This window comes from Grampus griseus (assembly GCF_964374135.1).
Source record: "Grampus griseus genome assembly, chromosome: 3".
Taxonomy (NCBI): domain Eukaryota; kingdom Metazoa; phylum Chordata; class Mammalia; order Artiodactyla; family Delphinidae; genus Grampus; species Grampus griseus.
Window position 1 is genome coordinate 169,099,517 of NC_139019.1, and position 27,804 is coordinate 169,127,320.

The following is a 27,804-nucleotide window of genomic DNA, read 5'->3' on the forward strand; positions in this document are numbered from 1 at the left end:
TGAGCCACAACTACTGAGCCTGCGCATCTGGAGCCTGTGCTCCGCAACAAGAGAGGCCGCGACAGTGAGAGGCCCGCGCACCGCGATGAAGAGTAGCCCCCGCTCGCCGCAACTAGAGAAAGCCCTCGCACAGAAAAGAAGACCCAACACAGCCAAAAATAAATAAATAAATAAATAAGATTTAAAAAAAAAATACCAGGGCAGAACCTCCTCTTTCATTGGTGTCCCTAAAGAGCAGTATCTGGGTGCCTTTTCGTATCTGAAAGCGCTCCCATTCCCAGAGAACAATTCTAAATATACCAGAAAGTCTCTCACAGTTAGCCTTAACCCAGATGTTGAACTCTCTCTCCGCTCCTCATTCATGAAGAGCCTCTGGCATTTAGGTGTCTTGTAATCATATCTTCTCTGCTTGTTAATGGACCCACTGAGACAGTACTCCCGGGAGAGAGAAAGATTTCGTTTGTCTGGGTCTGAGGAGGGAGACAGGGGTTGCCAGAGCTAATGAGGAATCAATGCCTCATAATTGCTAATTAAACGAGTCTGGCTGTCTCCTGGGGCATTAGTTGGTTGGCCGGCCCTTGAGTGTCCACAAATTTAATTATACTTCCCAATAAACACCTGCATCAACCATCACCCTGTGGTATCTCTGTGGGGGAGACAGAGGAGAAGTAGGATCTTCGTGCACCGAAACCATCAATTCATTTATTGATTGATGTATTGGTTTATTCCCTTATGCCTTTATTGAGTCAACAAATATTTATTGAGCACCTGCTGTGTACCAGGCCCTGGATTGGGTGCCGGGGACTCAGCAGTGAAAATACAAACACAGTCTCTGCCCTCATGGAGCTCACAGTATCATGGGGGAGACAGTTCTGTAAATAGTAACACAAAAATAATTAGACTAAGTGCCAGGTGGAAGATATCCCGGGTCTATGAGAATGTCTAATGTAGACTTGACGTGGGGAAAGGTGAGGCAACAAAGAAAGTTTCCCTCAATGAAATGAGACTTGGATGAGGAGGCAGAATGTGCCATGGGGCACTCGGGGTGGCGGCATCCATTCCAAGCTGAGGGAACAACAAAGGCAAAGGCTGTTCGTAGGCTGGGCTGAGCCGAATGTCGTGTCTGTGACTTGATTAGGGTGTCACAGAGAATTGGGGGTGAGCCTCGATGATGCCACAGCCCACCTACTAGACGCAAGTTTACACGTGTTCTGTAATTGGTCCATGGAACTGATGGTAGGGTGGGGGGAGAAAAAAAATCATTCCACAGAACTTTTATTGAAAAGTCTCCCCAGAATCCTGATCTAGGGAGGCCTTCAAAGGTTGTTCCCTCATTGATCCTCCAGGAAAGTGTAGTGAGATGGTTAAGAGTCCTGGGTTCAGAGTCAGATATTTTGTAGTTCCAGGCCCGTGGGGGCATAGGAGTGACATGGCCAACACCACACACTGCTGTGTATTCATGGGGTGCATGCCCCTATTCTGTTCCCTCCCCTGCCTTTATTCTGTGGAATTAGTCAGCCCAACCCCTGGGTGGAAGTGATTCCTCCCTGAGCCCCCAGCCCTCACACTTGCTTGTTCGTCTTGGGCGGGGGTCGACGGGAGTCCACGCTATGAGGAAGCTGTGACTTGTTGTCATAGTACATCAGAACAACAAAATCACTAGTCTTCCACACAGCACTAGACCACAACCGTTCCAGTCGTCTTCGCCACCGTCTGCCCCACGTCTGAGATCCCCACCCAGCTCTTTCCCCTCACCTGAGCTAAGCCATAACACCTGTTCTCCACTGCCCCCTGTTTCCTGTTCCTGGTCCTCCTGGAAAGAGGCAGGGTCTGATCTCCAAGGGCCCAACTCCCACCCAGCCATATCAGAAACATGGATTTTGGAGTTGGACAAATGTGGGGTTGACTTGCAGCTTCACCCTTGGGCTGAGAGCCCTTGGGCTTCTTACATCCCTGCCCCTCTCTGGGTCTCAGTTTCCTCACCTGTCACCTGAGTGTAATAACACCCATGTCCTGGGGCTGAAGATGGCATGATATAATGTATGTAACATGCTTGGCACAATGCTTCTCACAGAAGTCTGGAAAGAGCACAGTAATGCCATCTTGGCAGGCGCCTGTCCCCACTCCGTCCTACGGATTGGCCATTTCACCTGTTGGGAATTACAGATTTTTTTCTGTGTGCGGTTTCATCTCACCTGCTTATCTGGAAAACAATTCGTTGAAAGATCCATTAAATGAGGGTCAAGTCTCCAGAAACGTCAGACACTTCAGACCACCCTCTGTTCCCCCGTCAGGGGACAGGGGCTTCCCGGTACCAGGGAAGCTGTCCAGTGTCCTGGTTCTGAAATGAAGTCGGCTCCGGGAACCCCCTAGGAGCTGTCCGGAGCCCTGGTGCTGAAGCAGATTGTGGCTCCCTTCCTGGACCCCGAGCGGCGCTGTCCTGAGTCTCGGTGCTGAAATAAATAGCAGTTTCCTTCCTTGTTGGTCGGAGAGCTGTCCTCAACCTCGGTGCTGAAGAAAACTTGATTTGCTTCCCTTTCTTCCCCAGCTCACCCTAGTCCCCTCTGTTCTTCTCCCTCTTGGGAACTCCCCTCCACTACAATTCTTTCCCCTCCGATCCTCTTCCAGGTGCGCCTCCCGGCACAAGGCGGGGGAGAGACGGAGAGGTCAATAACTAGGACTCATACCTTCTCCTCACCTAGTGGCATGTTTCCAGAACTTACCTCCCAGGTAGTCAGCGCGGTTGGTCTCCGTTTTCCAGACCGTCAAACTTCACAGTCTTTGTCGCTTTCTGGGAAACTGTCCATGCGCTGACCTGCAAACCAGCGCCATTCACAGGGGCCCGGATCCCTCAGACCACCCCTCCCCCCACGCGGCTTCGGCCCTTCCCCTGTGTGCCTCACCTGCTTCCCGTCTTGCAGGCAGATGCAGGTGTCCACTGGCTGCCTAGGCGGGGACTTGCGCTTTTATGGGCTTCAGGGGAGGCGGGGCGCCGGGAACCCAGGGAGGGGCTTCGCCAGCCTTCCAATGGGACTCCGCCTCGAATGCAATTCCAAAGATTACCTCATAGGTTGTGGCCTCAGCTTCAGAATAAAAGTCTGGCATCTGCCCAAAACCTGGGTTAGGGGTTTTCTGGAGGGGGAGGGAACGCTCATTGTGTTCCTCAGGGTCTTCCCACAGGGTCTAACCCCCTCCTAGGTATCTGAACTCCGTGTTGGCTCAGGGACGCTGGCCAGTACCTGCTTCTCCCCATCCCCAGCTTGTGCTATTGCTGGATCAGGAGAGAGAAAGCTAGTAAACTGTGTTGGGGTAAAAACGGCACAGTGCAGAATATTTAAGTCCAGTTCCAGATAGGGAAACTGAGGTCTGTGGGACTGGAGGGCTTAGAGGAGGCTGGGGCCGAGGTGAGACTCTAGCCTAGATCTTTTGAGTCCTTGATTCAGAACCCAACTCATAACTTAGTGTATTGTTTTGCTTTATGGAGCAGGGTCTGAGCCAAAAAACACACGAACTTGGGTTCAAACTCAGATTTTTCTCCTCCTTGCTGTGGGTATTTGGGTATAATCAAACATCTTTGTGCTTCAGTTTCCTCAGTTGTGAAATGGCAATGATGGTAGTAACTTCTCAGAGCATTGAGATGAGGAATTAATGATATGGTGTGGATTGCATGTTGAAATAAATAATCAGGACTGGGGCTAGGGTGAGGGAGGCACTGGCCTCAGGTGCAAAATTTAAGGGGCTATCAAAAAACCCCTCAGTAATCAAGATAAGTAATATTTCAATGCAATGTTTTAAGAAATCAGAATTATTGCAAAAAATCCACAATGAACAAAATACTAAACTTTATCAGTAAAGACAGGATCGGCATTACTAATTTTTCCTTTTGCCTCAGGCTCCAGTGCAGCATGGCATGGCACTAGAAATAATCTGAACATGATAAGTTTCCCAATAATGTAGCTATTTATTATTTTCTGAGACATTCCACTCATTTATTTACTCAACAGACTTTTATTGTATTAGGCACCAGGGACATATACATGAATTCAGCAACCCATCTTGCCTTTGGGGGGGTGAAGACATGAAGTTATAACTATGCTCAAATGTAGTATGTGTGACAATAGAGGGATTTGTGTCATAGCTTGTGCTGTCCCTAGTATGAACGTCCTATGAAGGAGCTGCTCATTTTGTGGAATTTGACCTCACAAGTGAGCTGCCTGTAGATCACCCATGGATCCAGGAGCATCAGATAAGGTACCTAGCGTTTGTCAGCAAAGTGCCAAACCAAAGATTAGCCCCATCCACACACACTGGGGGAAAGTTCAATCAAACCCATAATGATGCGTGCAGAAGCTGTAGGGAATCCTAACACATAGTAGGTACTCAACAAATTCACTGTCAGCTATGTGACTTGTGGGAGTTCGTCTGAAACACTCTGGCTTAATTCTTCCATCCTGCCTCCCATGCGGAGGCCAGTTCTGGCTTCCCACCTCCAAAGGAGGAGCAGGGAGCCTGATACAAAAGGAAGAGGAAGAAACAGGAATGCAGCCTGGGGGTGGCTGCCTCATTTATTTGTTTCCCTCTTTAAAAAAAAAAAAAAACAACTCTATTTTTTTAAAAAGAAATTCACACCCACAGGAAAGTTTCAAGAACAAGGCAATAAACTCTTATATCATCTTTACCTAGATTCACCCACCCATCGTTAACATTTGGCCACATTTGCTTTCTCTTTGTCTTTTTCTCTATAGAGATCTTTGCCTCTGTTCTAATCATGTAAATTGCAAACACAACTGCCCCTTCATCCTAAATACTTCAGCACGCATTCCCCAAGATCAAGTCTGCTATGTAACTTAACGCAACGATCTCAACCAAAAAGTTAAAGTTGTTAAAACACCACTGTCTAATCCAGAGTCTATATTTCAGTTTCACCAGTCATCCCAGTCCTGTCCTTTATGGTATTTCTTCCCAAGCCAGGATCCAATTCAAAATTATGCATTGCATTTCATTGTCCCGTTTTCCATCTCTTTTGCAGAGGGGTGGGCTTTGTAGTAACAAGAAGACTCAGACCCCAGGCTCTTCCTTTCAACCCTGAGATCTGGCTCCATCACTGTCTTCTACAAGGCTGTGCAGTGTACACAGGGTCTGACCCCCCCTTATTTACAAAAAGAGTTTGTTTACAGGATTTCTTAAGCCCCCTCCTCCTCCAACATTCTGGAAAGATTTGGCCAGATCTGTTCCCCCCGCCCAAGCCTACTTTATGCATTCGTTTACTCCACACACAAAAAAATTTTTTGAATGTCTGCTATGTGCCGGGCACTGGGAAATACAACAGGGAACCAAGCTGATGTGATTTTTGGCCTCCATTTAGTGTAGAAGATAATAAACAAGTAAACAAAGGAACAAGATAACCTCACACAGAGATGATGGCTATGAAAAAACCAGACTGGGGGATTGTGATAGTGCTGGAGTCAGCAAACTTTCTGTGAAGGGCCAGAAAGTAAATATTTTCAGCTTCGCAGGCCAACCGGCCTCTCTCGTGGCTACTCCCCTCTGCTGTTGTAGCTCAAAATCAACCTTGGAGAATATATAAATGGATGAATGTGACTGTGTGCCAATAAAACTTTATTTGTAAAAACAGTTGCAGCTCATTTAGCCCAAGGCCCACAGTTTGCTGGCCCCTGTGGTAGAATGGGATTGGCTGGTGAGAAGGACATTGCTTTAGGCTGGAGGTTGGGGAAGATCTCTCTGGGGTGGGGCCATCTGAGCTGAGACCTGAAAGGTAGGGAGGCGATGACTGTGGGAAAATTTAAAGGACAAATATGGGGCTGAAGGGACAGTTGGTGTAAAAGCCCTGGGGGCAGGGGTACCGGCCCTGATGGATGTGTTGGAGGATGGTCAAGGGTGGTAATAGATTTAATCAGAGAGAGATGGCCAGGGGTCTGGTCACTCAGGACAGGAGCAGATCACAAACACAGAAAAACCTTTCCCCCTTTCTTTCTCTCCCTGCTCAAGCTTTTACTCTGTGCGGGGCTCTGTGCCCAACACTCTACGTGCCAAGTATTCCTAAGGCGACCCCGTAAGATACCTATACCATTGTTGTCCCCAATTTACAGATGAGGAAACTGAGGCCCAGAGAGGCTAAGAAACTAACCCAAGGCCACCCGGAAAGCAAGTGAGCAAGCAACAAAGCTGGGATTTGAACACAGCTCTGACTCTTGGTTCCAAAGTTCACGGTCCTCACCACTTCCCCCAACATTGCCTTCTTTTGGGGCTCCCCCTCATACCTCCAGGAGAGCAGAGAACGTCTTTACACCTAGAATTTTGAGATTCTCCTGCCAATTCTTCCAAGCTGCATAGCAGATACGAAATGCCCCATTTTACAGATGTGGCAGAGGCAAACCCTTTCTCCACAGACTGCAGTGAGCGGGGGCTGGAGCTGGGATGGGGACCCCGGTCTGCTGACTCTAAGGTCTAAGTTCTTGTCAATGTCCATTCTGTTCCCTGTTCCCTTCCAGAGGTCCTGTATGCATATTCGAATTTATACATCATCCTACACACACATCTTTTATGTTTTTAACCTTTTAAAGAATTCATAAAGCAGACATATTAAGGTATAATTTATATACAGTAACATTCACATTTTTAGGTATATAGTTCTATAAATTTTAGGTGTACGGTTCTATAAATCTTTTTCTTTCTTTCTTTCTTTTTTGGCTGTACCGGGTCTTAGTTGCAGCACACAGGATCTTCGTTGCCCCGTATAAGATCTTCATTGAGACATGCAGGATCTTTTAAGTTGCAGCATGCAAGATCTTTAGTTGTGGCATGTGGGCTCTTAGTTGCAGCATGTGGGATCTAGTTCCCTGAGCAGGGATGTAACCCGGGCCCCCTCCATTGGGAGTGCAGAGTCTTAACCAGTGGACCACCAGGGAAGTCCCCAGTTCTATAAATCTTGACAAATACATAGTCATGTACCCAACACCATAATCAAGATACAGAATAGTTCCATCATCCCCCAAAGTTCCCACTGCCCCCTAATTAGGGGTGGGGGTGTGTAGTCTATCCCCTCCCCCACCCATAATTCCTGGTAACTGATATCCATCATCACAATTTTGCTTTTTCCAGAACGTCATTTAAATGGAATCACATAAGGGAGATGGGGGGATGCTGCAAAAAAAAAAAAAAAGGAATAACATGGTGTGCAACTTTCTGTGACTGGTTTCTTTCACCAGCATAATACGTCAGAGATTCATCCATGTTGTTGTGTATGTTGGGAATCAGCTCCTTTTTTATTACTGAGTAGCATTCCACTATGTGGATGGAGCACAGTTTCCTTAACCATTCACCAGTGCAGGGGCGATGGGTTCAGGGACATCTCTAGGTTTTGGAGATAATGAATAAAGCTGCTCTAAACATTCATGTACAGGTGTTTGTGTGGACGGTATGTTTTCATTTCTGTAGGGTAAATACCTAGGAGTGGGATGGCTGGGTGACCTGGTAAGTTTGACTTTATAAGAAATTGCCAAGGGACTTCCCTGGTGGTCCAGTGGCTAAGACTCTGTGCTCCCAATGCAGGGAGCCCAGGTTCGATCCCTGGTCAGGGAACTAGATCCTGCATGCCACAACTAAGACCCGATGCAACCACATAAATAAATATTTTAAAAAAAGAGAAATTGCCAATTTTTTTTTTCCAAAGTGGCCACACTGTTTGGCCTTTCTGTGAGCAGTGGATGGAAGTTCCAATTGCTCCACATCTTCGTCAGCACTTGGTATTGTCAGTTTCTTTTTCAGCCACCTAATAAGTATGCATTTTCTTCTCTTCCTTTTTTTTAATACATAAGGAAGCATTCTATTCATACCTTGCAAAATGCTCTTTTTCACTTAATAGTATGTGTAGAAGAACAAGACATAGTCTTTTTTAAAATTAATTATTTTTGGCTGCATTGGGTCTTTAAAAATATATATATGTATTTATTTTTGGCTGCGTTGGGTCTTCGTTGCTGCACGCGGGCTCTTGCTAGTTGCGGCGAGCGGGAGCTACTCTTCGTTGCTGTGCGAGAGCTTCTCATTGTGGGGGCTTCTTGTTGCGGGAGTATGGGCTCTAGGTGCACGGGCTTCAGTAGTTGTGGCGCGTGGGCTCAGTAGTTGTGGCACGCAGGCTCAGTAGTTGTGGTTTGTGGGCTCTAGAGTACAGGCTCAGTAGTTGTGGCGCACGGGCTTAGTTGCTCCGCAGCATGTGGGATATTCCCAGACCAGGGCTCGAACCTGTGTCTCCTGCATTGGCAGGCAGATTCTTAACCACTGAGCCACCAGTGAAGCCCAGGAACAAGACATAGTCTTTGACAAAATGTATAATAAGAGAGATAGACAGTCCCAGGCTATTACAGTTCCCAGTGAACAAAGCTGTGATGGAGGAGATTTGGGGCACTGTGGGAACCCAAGGGAGTCACCTGCCCCCATCCAGGTCGAGGAAGGAGGGGTAAATCAAGGAGGGCTTCCTGGAGGATGCAACACTGTCTAAACTGAGACCTTAGGCTGAGGAGGAGTGAGCTGGGTGAAGTTGCAGGAAGTGTGTTCTTGACAGCAGGAACAGCATGTGCAAAGGCCGGGAAAGAATCTGGACTTGGCACATTTGGAGTCAGGACCACTGGTTGCAGAATGTTTCCTCCTTTTGCCTGCCTTTGGGTCTGACTGGTCCATTTAATCAGATGGGGTGACTTTCTCTTGCAAACAGTGGCACCTTAGGAGGCTCCATTCCACCTTCCAGAATAGAATCATCATAGCTGGCATTTAAAAATCACTTACTGTGCCCTTGCTAATTCGAGCTCTGCCCTTGTCATCTCGCTGGGAATCTCAGCTTCACGGAGAGTCCCCTTTGTTCATTTTTCTCTCCCTGGGTCCCCAGGATCTGCAACATTTGCCTGTATCCCAGGCAGGTGCAGGTGGGTAGAAATGAATGAATCTCTTTAGAAAATGTTCCCCAGGAGACTCCATTTAGGAATAGTAGCTAATTATCTCTGGGGATAATACGCCAGCAGTGAGTATTAATTAATAGCTCATCACGGCAGAAATAAAGGTTTAGGAGTGAGAGTTAAGGGTCTGGGATGATTCTTCCTCCCTGTCCCCTGCCTTACACACACACACACACACACACACACACACACACACTCAGAGGCACACACACGCAGCCCCTTCCTCAGCCGTTACTATAGAGACCTCCTTCCTGCCACCCTCATGAGCATTTACAAATCGAGAATGCACAGATGGTGGCCTCAGCAGGCCTGTTGTTCTCTCTTCTAAGGACAGTTCCTGGAGCCCCAAGGATTAAGGAAACAGGGCTACTCTGGACAACATCTGCCTGGAGCCCTGAAACCTGACCCTCAAGCCCAGGCAGGGGGAGATTAATGGAGGCGTTTACCCAGAAGGGGCAGAGCGCACAAACAGGACCACACACAGGTTGCCCTCCCCACCTGAGGCCGCCAGGGAATCCCTAATGAAGGTCTCAGTCCTGAGGGAGAATCACCCCAAAGGTCAGGCAATTTAACACTTCAGACCCTGTGACAGAGGGGAGCATCTTGCAGTGTGTGTCCTGGAACTATTGCAGTAATATGACCTAGTGTTTCCTGAACATCTATTTTGTGCCAAACACTGCCACTTTATATGTAATAAGTACATACTGGAGAACTTTATGTATAATATAATTATGATGATACTAATGCTTAATTATCTGTCATTAACTATAAGCTTAGAGCTTTAAAATGACAAGGATCTTGCCCATTTTAATCCCCACTGTATTTCCCAGTGCTCGGAATTGATAGCCATTGAGTGAATGAATGATCTCATTTACTCCTCACAGCCACTGCAGAATAACTGAATCCCATTTTTCAGATGTGGAAACCGAGGCCCAGAGAAGTGGAGAGATTCCCCCAAGGACACGCAGCAAGTAGGGAGCAGAGGAGGGATCTGAAAGGAGGTCTTCCTATTACAAAGACCGCCCCCCCTCCTTTTGATGAGGCCCAGAGAGCGAAAGCAACTTTCTCAAGCTCACACAGCATGTCAGGGACCCAGCCAAGATTAGAATCCGCTTTCCCACCCCTCTCTTGGATGCTCTTTTCCTTGGCTCTACCATAGTTCCTTTCAGTCCTAGCACCAAACGCAATGTCTGGAACACATTGGGCCCCAATAGATATTTGTGAGTGATGCTGTGGGTACCAGGTTGGGGCGTTCCAGAACCTTCCAGAACCCTTCTGAGGTTGTTATCTGCTCTGATCTTACACCCTTGCCCTCCAGGAGGCCAGAACTTGGAGTTTTGTTCCTGTTTGAAAGATGAGGGGAAAGGGAAGCACAGAGAGGCCAGATTGCTAGCTTAATGTTATACCAAGAGAGGGTGGTTGGCTGGGGCTGGATGTCTCCTCCCATGCCATCCTGACGCTCCCTTGAATGCCTCCTCTCTCAGTATCTACCTGTTTTCAAAACCAATTTTCTATTTATTGAGCACCCACTAGGTGTGGGATCTCTCTACCTCATCATATCCTCACATTAACATCCCTAGCTCCCTGCTATTAGCACCCTTTCCCAGAGACAGAAGCAGGCACAGAGAGGTTGAGACACTTGCCCAACCACACCAGAGCAGGGAAGAGGAGAGGGCTGCCATTTGAAACCAGAGTCCCCATGTGTAGCCACATTCCGTGGTTGGTGTCTGTGTCCTGAGTGGGACCAGCCCCCGGTCTGTGAAGGGTGATTCTTGAGCTGCCAAGCTGCCAGTCTGTATAGACCTGGTTTCCTCTCCAGCCCTGAGTCCTGGAAGGACCCTGAATGAACGCCGTGTTCTCCCTTCTAAGCTTTCAGACATGCTTCAGAAACAGTATTGATAAAATTTCCGCTACAACCCTCCCCGGCAACTGTCCTTCCTCTGACTGCTTATCCTAGTGGCAGAGAAGGGGACAGGAACAGAATTCAGAGGAGGGGACAGGAACAGTATTCCTGACAGTCACAGTGGTGGAGGGCAGCACATCCGTAGCTGAGGCGGAGAAAAGTTGTGCGTGTATCAGGGAGGCCTCTTTGAGGCTGGGCTATTTGTACCGGGACAGGAAAGGTGAGAGTCAATCAGCGGAAAGAGCTGTCCAGGCAGAGGGAACAGCAAGTATGAGGCTGGAGGTGGGAACCAGCCCTGGAGAAACTGAAAGCAGGCCAGATATGCCCTCCTGTCCACTCAGATCCTGGGCCACATCCTGTGGTCAATGATATATATAGTCCTTGGAGCCTATGTTCTCTGTTATGAGGCTGAGCATTCAGACCCACAGCGTGGCTCACTACACAGTAGGTGCTCAATTAATGTTTGTTGATGAAAGTATGAACAAAGCAAAGAACTGGAAGGAATTTAAGAGATCAGCCAGTCGAAGGATGGAAAACTCAAATGCCCACAGGAGGGTTTCACGTGAAAGCCCCTGATTTAGGCTCTTTAAAAAAAAAAAATATTCAAGGAAACAAACGCCAGTGACAGCCAACTTGGCACGAGGCCCCTTATCTAATCCCTTCATTTTATCTATGGAAGAAACTGAGTTCGGAGCCATTAAACGACACTTGGGAGGTCTCACAGCCCATAACTGAGAGCTGGGACAATGACGATGATTAGCTTCTGTTTACTGAATGCCTACTATTGCCTCACATACATTCTCTCAATAAATACATCTCCCACGAATAGATATTGGGATCTCCCTATTTGTTTTTTAACTAATGAGGAATCAGAGGCTCAGAGAAGTTAAGGGACTCAGAGTCACGCTACGGTAAAAGGCCGAAATGGGATTCGAACCCCTGTATCCAGAGCTAAGCCTTTATACACTCCCTTCAAGAGCGTATTTTCCGTATTTTTCGTACCGGCGGAAATCGAGACTCAGCGGACTGGGAGGGCTGGTTGGGGGGAGGTGTGTGTGTGTGAGTCAATAAAGCCAACAGCGACTGAACAGTTCCTCTGAGACCACGAATCTTAGGAATCAAACCCATTGATCTGATTCGCGCCCCCAAACCCAGAAATACCCAAGCACGAGTATCTCCAACCCTGCCGCAAGCGCGCCGACTCTCCTCCCCTACAGTAGGTGTACACAGTAGGCGCTTAATGAGCGCTTTGATGGCGGTTATGGAAGCAAAGGCGAGGCTGCTGGAGTAAGAGGGTCCTGCTTCCGTGCCCTCCCTGCTCAACCCCTCGGGGCCTGCCCAGCCCCCAGCCCCAGCCCCCTCGCATCCGGGAGCTCTCCCACAGCAATTACGGTAATTAGCTCCGAGCTGCTGGCGGCCGGGGAAGGAGGGAGGAGGGAGGGAGGCGGACTTTGGCCCAGACTGACCCGCTTCCGGGCGGGCGCTCGGATTGGTCTGCCCCGGGCACGTGACACGCGCCGTGGACTTGTTGCTGGGCATCCCGGCGTTGCCAGGGCAACGCCTGTCGCGTGTCCTCTCTGCCAAGTGCCGGGGAGAAGTGGCTGTGCTGAGGGTCTCGAGACTCGCAGGAGACGAGGAGGGGGGATCCGGTGAGCGAGGCGAGCTGCCTCCCTCCCCCAGCTCTCCCCAAGCCCATCGCCCGCAGCCCAATCGCCCTCGGTCCCCCGTGGACGTGTCATCTGTGAAGGTGGACACAGCAGATTCAGGGTCGCAGATGGAGCCGGGGGCACACGCAGAAGAGTCCCTTGCCAGGAACTCCCCCATGCGCAGACAGGGTATACAGGCAGAACAGAGGGGCACAGATCTAGCATTGACAAACAGTTGCTGAAAGCCCACCAACCTCAGAGCCTGTGTTCAGATGGGGCAACACTAGACAAGGCAGAGATGAGACAGTCCCTGTGCCCCCAATCATCATCCTCATCACAGGAGCCCCTGCACCTGACAGCTCCCACGTAGAGGGCCTCAGCTAAGCAGTGTACCTGCATTTCATCCTCATTACACTCCTAAGTTATTCCCATTTTACATATGAAGAAACTGAGGCTCAGAATAGGGCAAACATCTGGCCAGGAGGAAGGTACTCCACCCCTCAAAGGTGTGTCTATTAAAACCCACATACTTAATGCACTTTATAAAATGTAAGCCAGTTATAATAGTAATAATAATGATAATAGTATGTTAGCTATTGCTGTGTGACAAATTACCCCAAAACTTAGTGGCTGAGAACAACAATATTTATCATCTCACAGTGTCTGTGGGTCAGAAGTTCGGATGTGACTTAGCTGGATGCTCTGCCTTAGAGCCTTTCTGGCTGAATTCAAGGTGTTGGGCAGGGCTGTGGTCTCATCTGAGATCTGACTGGGGAAGGATCCACTTCCAACCTCATGTGGTTCGTGGTAGGACTCAGTTCCTACAGGGCTGTTGCTGGAGGTGGCTGTCAGTTCTTTGCCTTGCGGGTCTCTCCAACATTGTGGATTGCTTCATTAAAGCATATTAGCCCATGGTGGGAATTCCCTGGCGGTCCAGTGGTTAGGACTGCACGCTTTCACTGCCGAGGGTGAAAGTTCAATCCCTGCTCAGGGAACTAAGATCCTGCAAGCTGCACAGCGTGGCCAAAATAATAATAAAAAAAATAAAAATAACTTTAAAATAAAGCATATTAGCCCAGGAGACAACAGTCTCCTAGCAAGATGGAGGTCACAGTCTTTTATAACCTAATCATGGAGATGACATCCCATTACTTAGTGTGTGTGCACTTACTTATTGTGGTAAAATATGTATAACACAAAATCTGCCATTTTAACCCCTGTAAGTGTACATTTCAGTGGCATTGAGTACGTTCAAAATGCTGGGCAGCCATCACCACTATTTCCAAAACTTTTTCATCACCCCAGACAGAAACTCCATGTCCATTAAAGCAAAAGCTCCCCATTCTCCCTTCCCCTCAGTCCCTGGTAACCCCTAATCTACGTTGTCTCTATGAATTTGACTATTATAGGTACCTCATGTAAGTGGAATCTTACAATATTCTTTTGTGTCTGGTTTATTTTCTAGGCTAATATTTTCAAGGTTCATCCATGTTGTAGTGTGTGTCAGAATTTCCTTCCTTTTAAAAGGCTGAATAATATTCCATTTTATGGATGGCTCACATTTTGTTTATCCATTTATCTGTCAATGAACATTTGGGTTGCTGTCACCTCTTGACTACTGTGAATAATGCCGCTATGAACATGGGTGTAATAATATCTCTTTGAGGCTCCGCTTGCAATTCTTTCGGATAAAGACCCAGAAGTAGGATGACTGAATCATATGGTAATTATATGTTTAGCTTTCTGGAGAACCTACATACTGTTCATACAGTTTTCCACAGTGGCTGTACCATTTTATATTCCCACCAAGAGTTTGCAAGGGGTGCAACTTCTCCACATCCTCAACATCACTTGCTATTTTCTTTTTTCTAAATTCTAACAGGGTGTGACAGTTGGGTGCATTTTGTAACAAGGTCTTGCCAGGTGAGTTTGAGAGGCTTGAAGGACAAAGAGCGATTAAGGACTGAGGGACTCAATCAATCAATGTGTTGGTTATGAAATGAGAGTTACAGGCTTACCCCAAAGCTTTGGGGTCATGGGGCAGGATAGCAAGAGGATTATAGGAGTGAAAAGCAGAGAGGAAAGTGGTTGGAAGAGCTTGGAGTGGTGTGATATTGTGATTTCTAATAGGATAGATATAGATACAGATATAGATATATTTGGACTTTTTCTCTGTTCCTGACACAGAGCTCCTAAAACCCTTGGAATTTCCTAAGTGATAAGAGCAGTAAAGATGAAATGGGTGTTGTTTGTTATCCAATAGCCAATGATTTAATCAGTTTTGCCTACATAATGAAACCTCCATAAAAATCCCTTAAAGTATGGGTTTGGAGAACTTCCAGGTTGATGACCGCATGGAGGTGCTGGCAGGGTGGCGCACTCAGAGAGGGCATAGAATCTCCGTCCCTTTCCCCATACCTTGCCTTTTTTTTTTTTTTTTTTGCGGTCCGCGGACCTCTCACTGTTGTGGCCTCTCCCGTTGCGGAGCACAGGCTCCGGACGCGCAGGCTCAGCGGCCATGGCTCACGGGCCCAGCCGCTCCGTGGCATGTGGGATCTTCCCGGACTGGGGCACGAACCCGTGTCCCCTGCATCCCCAGGCGGACTCTCAACCACGGCGCCACCAGGGAAGACCTGAGTTGTATTCTTCTATAATAAATGTGTAATCTAGTAAACTGTTTTCCTGAGTTCTGTGAGCCATTCCAGCAAATTTTCCAACCCGAGGAAGGTATCAAGGGAGCCTCCCATTTACAGCTGGTCAGTCAGAGGCACAGGTGATGGCCTGGGCTTGTGATTGGCATATGAAGTGGGAGCAGTCTTGTGGGACTGGGTCCTTAACCTATGGGATCTGATGCTATCTCAGGGTTTGTAGTGTCAGAATTGAGTTGAATTCAGGGTACCCAGCTGGTGTCTGAGAACTGTTTTGTGTGTGGGAATAGCCTACACCTTTTGGTGTCAGAATTGAAGTATTAAGAGCAATCATAGAGAGGAAACACAGGAGTGTTTTTTTCCTCCAGTTGGAGTTTCAATGGAGGAACTCTGGTTGCCAGCAACAGAAGCCATACCAATGAGCCTTACAGAAGAATTGGGTTGTTCACAGGATTAGCTGAATATAGGACACGGGGCAGTTCTGGGGATCTGGAGAGCAAGACCCAATGGATGTCCCCTTGAGGGAGCTTCAGTTACCACGGTTGAGCCTGTAGCAAAGGCATTATTCATCTTGACCTCCTCCCACTCAGGTGGAACATTCTGAGAAAGTTCCACCAATTGTCTCAAAGTCATGAAACTGTCCCCTGACTGAGTGGGATGTGTGAATTGACAGCCCATCCAAGACCCAAGACCTAGGGAAGGAGGTGTTCCCCAGCAGTAAATCGGGGTGCTACCAACCCTCAAACCTCACCAGTTCACTATAAACAGTGCCTCAGGAACCCAGGCATTGGGACAAAGAAGAATGAGCTGACCCTCACGTGCAGGAGAAAAGTCTCTGTGGTAAGAGTCACCGAACGCATGCAGCCTGGCAGCAAGTTTGACCATGTACTTCCCCTGCTCTAACCTCTTCCGTGGCTCCCTATTTCCCTCAAGATAAATTCCATGCCTCAGTTTGCTCATCTGCAAAACAGAGCTGCTAATAGCATCAACCCCCTTAGGATGTAGTGAGAATAAAAGAGTTAACAACAGGGAGGGCACGTAAACGGTGTCAGGCATATAGTTACCACTCAAGAAATGACAGTGACCATGATGATAATTATCTTTTGTAAGCCTTCGCCTCTCCCCTCGCATGCCCCCAGAGATTCTGATATGCTTTCCTTCTGCTCAAAAAACTCTCATTATGCCTCAGAAATGGTTTCTGCATATGTAAAATGGAGGCAGTGACAGGATCCCCCTGACAGGTTGTGGCGAGTATCTTTCTTTAAACCCACATGTCACGTGCTTAACCAGCGCTGGGGGCATGATAAGTGCCCAGAAAATTTTAGACAATATTATATATCTTTTACGAAAGTTTTGAGATAATTGTAGATTCATATGCATTTCTAAGAACACGGGAGGATCCGGTGTATCCTCTACCCAATGATGACATCTTGCAAAACTATTGATGCACGTCCGGAATATTGACACTGAACATTTCTGTCACTGCGGGGGTCCCTCCTGTTCACCTTTTAAAGCCACACCCGGTGTCCTCCTACTCCACCCTGTTAACCCCGGGCAACCACTAATCCATCCTCCATTTCTCAAGTTGTTGGTGTTATCAGTAATTTGTTTCTTTTAACTGCTGAGTAGTTCCATATATTGGTTTTTCACTTTTTATTTTGAAATGAATATCAAAGTTTACAAGACTAGGGACTTCGCTGGTGGTGCAGTGGTTAAGAATCCACCTGCCAATGCAGGGGACACGGTTCGAGCCCTGGTCCGGGAAGATCCCACATGCCGTGGAGCAACTAAACCCGAGCGCCACAACTACTGAGCCTGCGCTCTAGAGCCCGTGAGCCACAACTACTGAAGCCCGCACGCCTAGAGCCCGTGCTCCGCAACAAGAGAAGCCACCGCAGTGAGAAACCCACGCACAGCAATGAAGAGTAGCCCGTGCTTGACGCAACCAGAGAAAAGTCCCCGCACAGCAGAGAAGACCCAACGCAGCCAAAGAAAAAAAAGTTTCCAAAACTAGTACCATGACCTCTTGGGTACCCATCACTTCACTTCACATTTTGTTATTCACGTTTTAATATATATATCCTGTCATTGTCACCGAGCCCGTTAAGGGGTTTGGCACCTCTAAGAAAAAGGCTGTCCTCTTACATAATCATACAATGAATTCATGAAATTTAATATTGAGTCAATGTTATTATCCAATATGTAATCCATATTCAGATTTCTCCAACAGTCAGCATGGTGTTCATTAGAGCTCTTTTCTTTTCCGATCTGCGATGTAGTCAGAATCACACATTGCATTTGGTGTTCCTGTCTCAACAAGCTGTTGTTGCCTTCCATGACATTTGAAGAGAGCAGAAAAGTTGTTCTGTAGATGGTTTTGCTTTGAATTTGTCTGATGGTCTCTCTAATTCATTTCATTCATCCAACAAGCATTTATTGAGTGTCTACTGCATGCCAGGTGCTGGCATCATACAGCAAATGGGACTTCCTAGTTGTGTAGTGAAACCATCAAGCAGATGGCCTGTAGCGTTGCTTTGAGATTTCCAGCCCTTCCCGGCCAAACATCCGACTCTGCCGTTCACTCGCTGTGTGCCCTTGCACTGGATACTTTCCCTCTCTGGGCTTCACTTTCCTCACGTGGAAAACATGGCCAATGTTAGTCTTTACCACTGATGGGGGTTCGGAGGATTCAGTGGGACTTCCCATGGCGAGACTGGTAGATACCGAATGCATGATAAACAAAGTTAACTTGTGATTTTCATTATTGTGTGACTCTAGGTCAGGGTCTCCCAACTCCGTACTTGGGGCCGGATCCTTCTCTGTGGTGGGTCCATCCAGTGCACTGTAGGGTGCTGAGCAACGTCCCTGGCTCCCACCCCCTTGATGCCAGGAGCCCCTCCCGTCATTACAACCACAGATGTCTCCAGACATTGCCCAGTGTCCTCTGGGAAGGAAGGACCCCGCTGCCCCACTGGAGTGAGGACCGCTGATCTGTGATAAGTGATTCTGAAGAATGATGATGATTGAAGCAATCCATGATTAAGTGACCAAGCCCTCCACATCTACTCAGCCAAGGGTTGAGCGACGCCGAGGAATATAAAGTCACATTCTAAGAATCTAAGGGGCTCTGGTTTCACAAGGGTAAGGTTTCCCGAGGTGTGGTCAGACACTGCTTGCTGCTCAGCCCGCTGGGCCCCCAGAGCTCCACCCCTGGCTCATCAGCTGTGTCTCCATGGGTCCGGGGCGCGCCTGCCCACCCAGCCTCTGTCGCCAGCCTCAGCCGTGAGAAGAGGGGCTCAGGTTTCAGCTCAGGGCAGCTGCTGGGAGGCCCCGGTCAGGTGAGGGACTTGGGAGCAAGGCCTCGCAGATGAGGACGGAGCCCGATAATCCCCGTGTCTCTCTTGTCCCTTGCAGTGTCCCAGCTCACCTGTGAGAGCCAGCTCAGGGGCCCAAGAAACAGGGAGAGTGTGTGGGTGGGCGAGCATACAGTCAGTCGGTGGCAGTCATCTGGGTTGGGATGTTTGCTCCCCCAGGGGACATTTGGCAATGTCTGGAGACATCTTTAGATGGAGGTGCTGCTGGCATATAATGGGTAGAGGCCAGGGATGCTGCCGAACATCCTGCAATGTGCAGGACCGCCCCCGAAAGCAAGACTGATCCGGCCTCAAATGTCATTAGTACTGAGGGGGAGGAACCCAGATCTGTGTCGATGGAAAGGGGTTCATTTCATCTTTTCAGAAATTGTCTTACTTGTTGTCTTTTTCTTATTATGTGAGTGCATATTACCTGCCGATAAAGGTTAGAGAAAAACAAAAAAGTAAATAAAAGTCACCCACGACTACCCCATGCAGAGGGAATTGCTGCTAGCAGTTTTTAATATCCTCCCCCCTGATATATCTGTGTTCTCATTTGTATATTTACAAAAATGGAATAATTCAGCACAGTATTTCACATAACAGATAGGAAAATCTTTTTGTATCTTGAAATTCCTCCGTTATATTTTCTGATACAGCTGCCCCACCGTTTAAGTAAGAGCCTCATCATTGCACATACTTACTGGTTGCTCACAGTTTAGGGCTAAAGCACGTTTGTGACAGAGCTCTTCGGGACTCATTCTTTGTACAGGTTCACATTTATTTCCTCAAGATAAGTGGTTGGAAGCAGAACTGCCATATTAGCAAACACGCTCATTTTAAAGTTTTTTTTTTTTTTTTTTGTGGTACGCGGGCCTCTCACTGTTGTGGCCTCTCCCGTTGCGGAGCACAGACTCCAGACGCGCAGGCTTAGCAGCCATGGCTCACGGGCCCAGCCGCTCCGCGGCATGTGGGATCCTCCCAGACCGGGGCACGATCCCGTGTCCCCTGCATTGGCAGGCGGACTCTCAACCACTGCGCCACCAGGGAAGCCCTAAAGTATTTTTTAAATGACAACTTATCTATTACCTACAACTACAAGGCAGTTGATAACTGCATTATTCACTACAGTGCAATTTGAAAATGCAGTCTGTAAAAAAGGTTGAAGAAGGATGTGAAGAGGGAAAGTACACTTCTCAGTTAGCCCCACCACTCAGTACCAACTCTCTTGACAGTTTGGAGCACACCCTGCCAGAGCTTTTTCTATGTGGACACAAACCTATGTTCATGAATTGCACTTCTACAAAATGCAAGCTGCTCTGTTCCTAAATGTAAAATTCCTTTTAAAATGAGTAAGACCATCTCCATCCCCCCGGCTTCTCCTGTCCTAATCAGTTCAAAATCACGTAGACCCATCTGATTCTCATTTTTCTCAGGTGGTGTGGCCTGGGGGTTGGAAATTTCCTCACTCATTTGTTTATTCACCACGTATTTATTGAGCATCTGCCATGTGCCCGACATTGTTCTAGATGAGCAATGAACAAGACAGACAAATATCCGTGCCCTCACAGAGTTTATAACAGACAGACAGACAGACAGTAAACGAGGAAGCATTCTAACACAGGGCATTGGAGAAAAATACAGAGTGATATGAGGTGACCAGGGCAGGCTTCTCTATGGAGGGGTTGTGTGGGCTGAGACAGAAAGGTACATTGGCACAACTAAGAGACCCAGAGAGGAAAGAATGTTACTGGAGGTGAGTACAGCATGTGCAAAGGCCCTGAGGTGTGAAGGAACATGACCCGTTCTAGGCACTGCAACCAGGTCGGTGTGGAGCAGAGTGAGTGAGGGGGATCCTCGTTCGGGATGTCGCTGGAAGGGTCCTACTTTTGAATATGGCTGAGACTAAGCTGGGTGTGGGGAGGTGGGAATTGGGTAGGGAGCACAGGAAGTGTCGAGGGGACTCCCAAGACCCTGGCAGGATGGATGGTGGTGAGTCTTGATGAGGACCGGGTCTGTAGGGGACAGATTACGGGGTGGGGTCTGTGAAGGTTAAAATTGCAGGTCTCGGTACAGCCTCCTTTCTCCCCTTCTAGAACTTTGAATATATGTCTATGTCTGTTAAATCCAAAGCCAGTAAAACTTATACCGAGGTAGCAAATGTTTTCTTTAAATAGGGGTGGGGAGGAAGAGAGAGAGAGAGAGAGAGAGAGAGAGAGAGAGGGAAACTGGCGAATGCAGACAATGTCCTCCTGAAACCATGGTGACTAGAATGACTTAGGAGGGGGGCTGCTGAGGATATTAATAATAATTTGCTGTGTGGATTTTTCCAGCATGGGTTATTGTGTAGGCAAGGCAGTGTGTTTGCCTCTGTGTGCATACGTGTGTGTGTGTATGTGTGTGTGCGTATGCATGCATGGGTGTGGCTGTGTGTGTGCACTTTTGCATAGGTGCCTGAATGTGTGTGTGTGAGTGACTTGCAGATGTGTGGCTGTGCATGTGTTGCGCATGGGTGTGACTGTGTGAGGTGCACTTTTACACAGGTGTGCAGACTCCCATGTGTGTTCAAGTGTCCCTTTCCAAGCACTTGTGTGATTGATCAGCTGTGTGTATGTGTGCATCTGTGAAGGCATCTGAACTGGCTTGCACATATGTGTGCATGCAATGCTGTGCGAGCGACTCATGCCCATGGATGCAGGTGTGTCCCCATGTGCATGTGTATGTCACGTGTGTGCAACTCTAGAAGTACGTCTGCACACGCTTAGCTGTGTGCACCCGAGGGGAGCTTAAAGTGAAAATCGGAAAAATGAAGACTCACAGTCTACCTAGCAGTTGGTGCCGATGTCAATTTCCTGATTTTGAGAATGTACTAGAGTTATGTAAGATGATACTACTGGGGAGGAAGCTGGCAGGAGGGTACAAGAGACCGTCTGTGCTATTTTTGCAACTTCCTGTAGAGCCTATAATTATTTAAAAAATAAAAAGTTTTTAAAAATCTGAGGATGAGAAACACGAATTTCATACATTTTCGTGTCTCCTCAAAACAAGGAAGAGAAAAATGGAAAAACAATCTAAGCAGCCGACCAATGATTTCTTTTAAGTGAGCTTTTTATCTGAGAACATGGTTGATGTCCCCAAGTCTCCTGGGTGAGAGATGACGATCCAGGCATGTGTGTTGGGAGCTGGGGAGGGGGAGGTGGGGAGGCTCAGGCTGGACCCAGGCAGGTGCTGTTGGTGTTAGTATGCATGTGGCTGTCTGGTGACCTGGGAGGACCCGGGAGGGGACTGGGAACCTGCAGAGTGAAGGGCAGGATCGGCCGCATCAGCTAATGCAGGGAACTTCACAGGTGAAGAGGAGGAAATTTAATCAAGGTGGAGAGGACAAGTCAGTGATATCAAATCTCTTGGGTTGGCAGGGGAGGGAGGGGCAGAGCAACTAATCCCTGGGTTTCAGGTTGTCTGACCACCTGCTGCTGTGGAGTTCCTCCTGAGACCCCAGGGTCCCAGGTTGAATGGGTGTGGGGGGAGGGAGGGAGGCAGAGACATGGAGATGTGGAGGGAGAATGAGGAAGAGAGGGAGAGAGACAGAGGCCAGGCAGAGCAGAGAGACAGACAGAGAGGCAGAGACATAAAGAGAGACAGAGAGGTGGAGACAGAGAACGAGAAAGAGACAGACACAGACACCTAGAGGTAGAGAGGGAGAGAAAGACGGAAACTAAGCCTTTGCTGCCTCTGTTGAGCCTTTGTCTGCTTGCCTAAAAGGATGGATCAATTAATTGGTCCACTAATGGCATTCTCTCAACAGGCCAGTAATGTATCAGTTATCTATTGCTGCATAACAAACAACCCAAAAACTTAAAGGCTTAAACAACAACAATTTATTATTTCTAAAGATTCTGTGGTCTGGCCAGGTGGTTCTCGCCTGGGCTCATTCACGTAACTGGGTTCAAAGGGCAACTGAGCTGGGCTGGAAAGTCTAATATGGTCACATCCACATGTCTGTATCATGGGGGATCTGGAAGGCTAGGATCTGTCTCCTTCTACATGCTGTACTGCTGGGGCTGGAAGCCTAGAAACTACATTTTTCAGAATCTCTTGAAGCTAAACTTCGGGTGCAATTAAATTCTGTTAAGGGAATATAGTCATGCAGTGTTTGATTCAAAGGCTATGTTTCTGCCCCATCTGTGCTGTGTTTCTTGGCAAGCAGGGTGGTGATGTGATATGAACAGAGGCGTGAAGGTCCAGGTACCATTTTTTGTGGGCATAGAAAGGCAGGGAATGGGGGATCAATTTCTGTTGCTGTTTTCATTGACAGTTGTTGTTGACCAATAACAACGTGTTTGAGATGGGTTTTCTGTTAACTTGCAACCCAAAGAATCCTAACTGATGTGGTCAGGAAGGTGAAGTCTTCATGGATGAATGTTTTATCCAGAAGGAAGCAGAGGATTTAGTTTAAGGAAAATGATTTCCATGAGGTCATGTTCCCAGCTCAGTCAAAGCAAAGAGCAAACATGCTGGAGCCAGATAGAATAGCAGAGCCAGAATAGCCCACAGAAAAATGTTACTTGAACCGTAGCAAGGTAAACTGAGTCCAACAGGGACAGAAGGGCTTGCCCAGGATCACACAGTGATGCCAGATGAAGCTCTTTTCCTGCTGGTGGCTGGGTGGGTGGGTGGGTGGGGGTGGTGTGGAGGAAAGGTGTGGGGAGGGAATGGGAGAAGATTTCTCTGTGTGCAGAATTGCTTCTAGAACAGGAATAAAAAATGAGTCATCAGCAAGATGGTTGAGAGATAGAGCCTTAAAATGTCACTGGTCTGGGAAGGGCCAGCTCTGAGAAAGGATGGAGAGATGTACAGACATCAGGGGAGATGGTGGCATAGATAACAATTTTTTCAAGCCCTCAATTTGGTCTCAATTTCTGGATGAAGAAGTGCACAGTAGCTGATGCTGCCAGGGTCCTGGGGTGCAATATTACCTCTATTGTCCTAGGTATGGGCATACCAACAGTTACGGCATGGCATATTGAATCAGGTACTACAAAATCTCTGCTTGTCTCTGTGGTGGAAACAATGAGATTTCAGAAACCAAGGGTGTACCAGTTAGGGAAGACTAAGTTTATGCTGCAGTAACAAACATCCCCCAAATCTCAGTGGTTCAAAACCCCAAGATGTATTTCTTGCTTGTGCTAGCCCCTCTGCTGGGATTTGGCAGAGGGCTGTATGTGTACTCCTCCAGGATACAGGTTGATGGAGTCACAACCATCTCAAACTTTACTGGTCACTGTAGCTGAAGGAAAGAGACAAAGTGATGAGTAGTGCCCTGGCTATTAAAGTTTCCACCTAGAAAGGGCACATGTCACTTAAGCTCACATTTAATTGGTCCAGGGCAAATCTCATGTCTCCCAGCTGACTTCATGGGCCGCAGGGGAGTGCAATTCTGCCTAGGAGAACACTGGACATTTTAGGAGGACAGCATTAATGGATAACTTGGGAGATGGGGGAGGGGGAATGTTCTCTAGAAATGAGATACTCATACCAGTTTTTTTTTTAAATTAATTAATTAATTTTTGGCTGCATTGGGTCTTTGCTGCTGCATGCGGGCTTTCTCTAGTTGCAGCGAGCAGGGGCTACTCTTCATTGCTGTGCGTGGGCTTCTCATTGCGGTGGCTTCTCTTGCTGCGGAGCATGGGCTCTAGACGTGCAGGCTTTAGTAGTTGCGTCTCGTGGGCTCTAGAGCACAGGCTCAGTAGTTGTGGCACATGGGCTTAGTTGCTCCACGGCATGTGGGATCTTCCCGGACCAGGGCTCGAACCCGTGTCCCCTGCATTGGCGGGCGGATTCTCAACCACTGTGCCACCAGGGAAGACCCACCAATTTTTTTAAAAAGAAAATAATGGCATACTAGCAAAGTCAAACTATGTCTAATGCTAATGGATACTGGCACTATTCTAAGCATTTGATATGACTTAACTAATTTAGTCCTCACAACAACTCCATTTGACAGATAGGGAAACTGAGCCCAGAGAGGTTAGATAGTTTTTCCAAGAACCCAAGCTCTGAAGTAGCAGAGGTAGGGATTTGAACCAGGCAGTGTGACTCTAAAGCTGGTGCTTTTAAACACTACACTATAATGCCTCAAATCCAGAGAAGGTTTTATTATTATTATTATTATTATTTTATGGTACGTGGGCCTCTCACTGCTGCGGCCTCTCCCGTTGCGGAGCACGGGCTCCAGACGCGCAGGCTCAGCGGCCATGGCTCACGGGCCCAGCTGCTTTGCGGCACGTGGGATCCTCCCAGACCGGGGCACGAACCCGTATCCCCTGCATCGGCAGGCGGACCCTCAACCACTGCGCCACCAGGGAAGCCCCCAGAGAAGCTTTTAGGAAAAAAAAAAAAGAGGCCAAGAAATGTCAGTGGCTGCTGGACCACATGGGAGCCCCTAAGGACTCTCAAAGTGACAACCACTCCAATGACAAGGGAATCACACTTGAGAATGTTAGAACAAGCTTTGGGAACACTGAAGCATTTCCGAGCAGTGCAGCCACAGGAAAGCTGTGAAAAGGTGTCTGTGTTCACCTAATATGTGGAAGACATTTGTGTAGAGGCCATGGACCAAGAGAGCTTTGAATATGGGACTGTGGTTAGATGCAGGGGCTCTGGACCATGCAGCCTAGACTCAAAACCTGACTTGTCTGCCTCCTAGCTGTGTGACCTCGGGTCAGCAACTTACCCTTTCTGTGCCTCAGCTTTCTCACCTGTAAAATGGGGGTGATAAAACACATTTCATTGATTCTAAGCCATGCATTTTTTAACATCTGTGAAGGTAGGGCATGCCTTATGATCAGTAGCAGTTCAAGGCTTGACTGGGGTATATATTTTTTTTTTAAATGGCACATGGTTGGGTGGGCATCATTGGAGATGCTCCTCCCTCTCAGGACCACAGGGTGGGATATGTGACCCAGTCTGGCCAATATCCTATCCACTTGGCTGCAGTGATTGGTTCAGGGATGAGCAGATGATCCAGGCTGAGCCAATCAGATCCTTCCCTGGGACTTTCATGCTAGATCTAATGTTAAAGATTCTCTTTGTCCACTGGAGTTGCTAGGAGAGACGAGTGTGTGTCTGGGGAGTGGATGATAGCGTGGAGAGTTCAAAGACAGAGATGTTGGTGTTTGAGCCCCTGGATCTATCCATGTCTGAGGTGAGTTAATCTTGTTCTTCCTAGTTCCACAAACCAGCAAGTTCCCTTTATTATATATTTTTTTCCTCAAGACAGTTTGAGTTGAGTTCCTTTTACTTATAACCAAAGGATTCCTAAAGAGGACAGGTATCCTTTTGCAGACCCCCAGGAAAATGGCTCAAAATGAGGAGACCCTAGCACCCTGGAAAATGAGTTTATCTCTAATATGTCATAGATGTTGATGAGCCTATGCTTCAGAAGAGGGAAGTCAAGCCCTCCAATTTGGTAGGTGTGGTAGCCAATCTCCAATATGATCCCCAGTGACCCCCACCCTTTGGTATTTACACCTTTGGGTGGGCTTCTCCCTCACTATACCAATGTTGGTCTGTGTGACCAATAGATCTCTCTCTCTCTCTATCTCTCTCTCTCTCTGATCAAGCATTCTGGGGAAAGCCAGCTTTCGTGTCATGAGGACACTCAGGCAGCCCCTTGGAGAGGCCCATGTGATGAGGAACTGAGGCATCCTACCAACAGCCATGCAAGGGAACCATTCTCCAACCCCAGTCAACTCTTTAGCTCTCTCTGACAATCTGACTGCAACCTCACGAGAAACTCTTAGCCAGAATCATCCCATGAATCTGTCCTGGACTCACCCTCAGAAACAACAAGATCATAAACATTTTTTGAAGCTTCTACGTTTGGGGGTAATTTTTTTTTTTTTTTTTTTTTTTTTTTTTTTTTTGCGGTATGCGGGCCTCTCACTGTTGTGGCCTCTCCCGTTGCGGAGCACAGGCTCCGGACGCGCAGGCTCAGCGGCCATGGCTCACGGGCCCAGCTGCTCCACGGCATGTGGGATCTTCCCGGACCGGGGCACGAACCTGTGTCCCCTGCATCGGCAGGCGGACTCTCAACCACTGCGCCACCAGGGAAGGCCTAGGGGTAATTTGTTACACAGCCATGGATAACTAATATACTGGGGAAGGAATGGGTTCCACATGGGCTGAATTGCAGGACTGGCAAGTGAGTTTGGGTCTAGCTGGTGCAGGGGAGATGGGAGTCAGGAAGGTCGAGCTGGACTTGTGGGGTACCATCTTTGAATCTCAGGGAAGGCCAGTCAAACCTGCCTGTGCCATCCAAAATGTTCCACCTTGAAATGATGGTGGCTGCACATAGGGTAGTCCTTGAAGGGATGGCCTGCTGCTCAGCTACCCAGCCCAGCTGCTCCAACTGCCCCTAAGAGCCTGGGAAGGACCTGGCTCCCCTCTTCTCATCCACCTCCTTCCAGGGTACCTAAGGGGGTCAAGGAGTCCCCCACATCTCTGCTGTAGACCTTCAGCACAACCCTGAGTCACATTTCTTATCAGTTGCCAGGGGTTCTCCTTCCCCCTCCCAATGCTTCTCCATCCTCCCACCACGGCTGTCGTTCAGGCTGACATCATCACTTGTTTGGATGGTGCCTCCGTCTCCTCTTGGTTCCCTGTGACACTTCCACCTCCCCACTCCCACGCCCCCAGGGAGCTCTTGGAAACATCAGCCTGAGAAAGTCACTCTCCTGTATAAAACCTTCCCGTGAGAACAGAAAATGGTACAATCTCTCAGAAAAACCATTTGGCAGCTTTTAGAAATGTTAAACATATATCTCCCCTAGGAGCCATTCTGCTCCTTGATATTTACCCAAGAGAAATAAAAACATATGTCCATGTGAAGATGTGTCCATACACGTTTATAACAGCTTTATTTTTAATCGCCAGTTGAAAGAAAGCTGTTTAAAAATGACGACAACGTCCCCTGAGGGCAATCTGATGACATCTACCAAAATTACAAATAAGCATGTCCTTGGACTGTATAACGCCACTGCTGAGAATTTACACTCCATCTGGAACCACACATGTGCTACATGACACACGTAGAAGACTTTCTCCCGGCACTGTGTGTTTATAGAAAAAAAGAGTGAAAACCACATAAATGCCCATCAACTGGGAGCTGGTTAAATCAATTATGAGAAATCCACGCAATGAAATATTATACAGTGAGTAAAAGCAACAAGAAAGCTCTTTATTTACAGAGAGAGAAATACCTCAGAATGTTATTATTAAATGAAT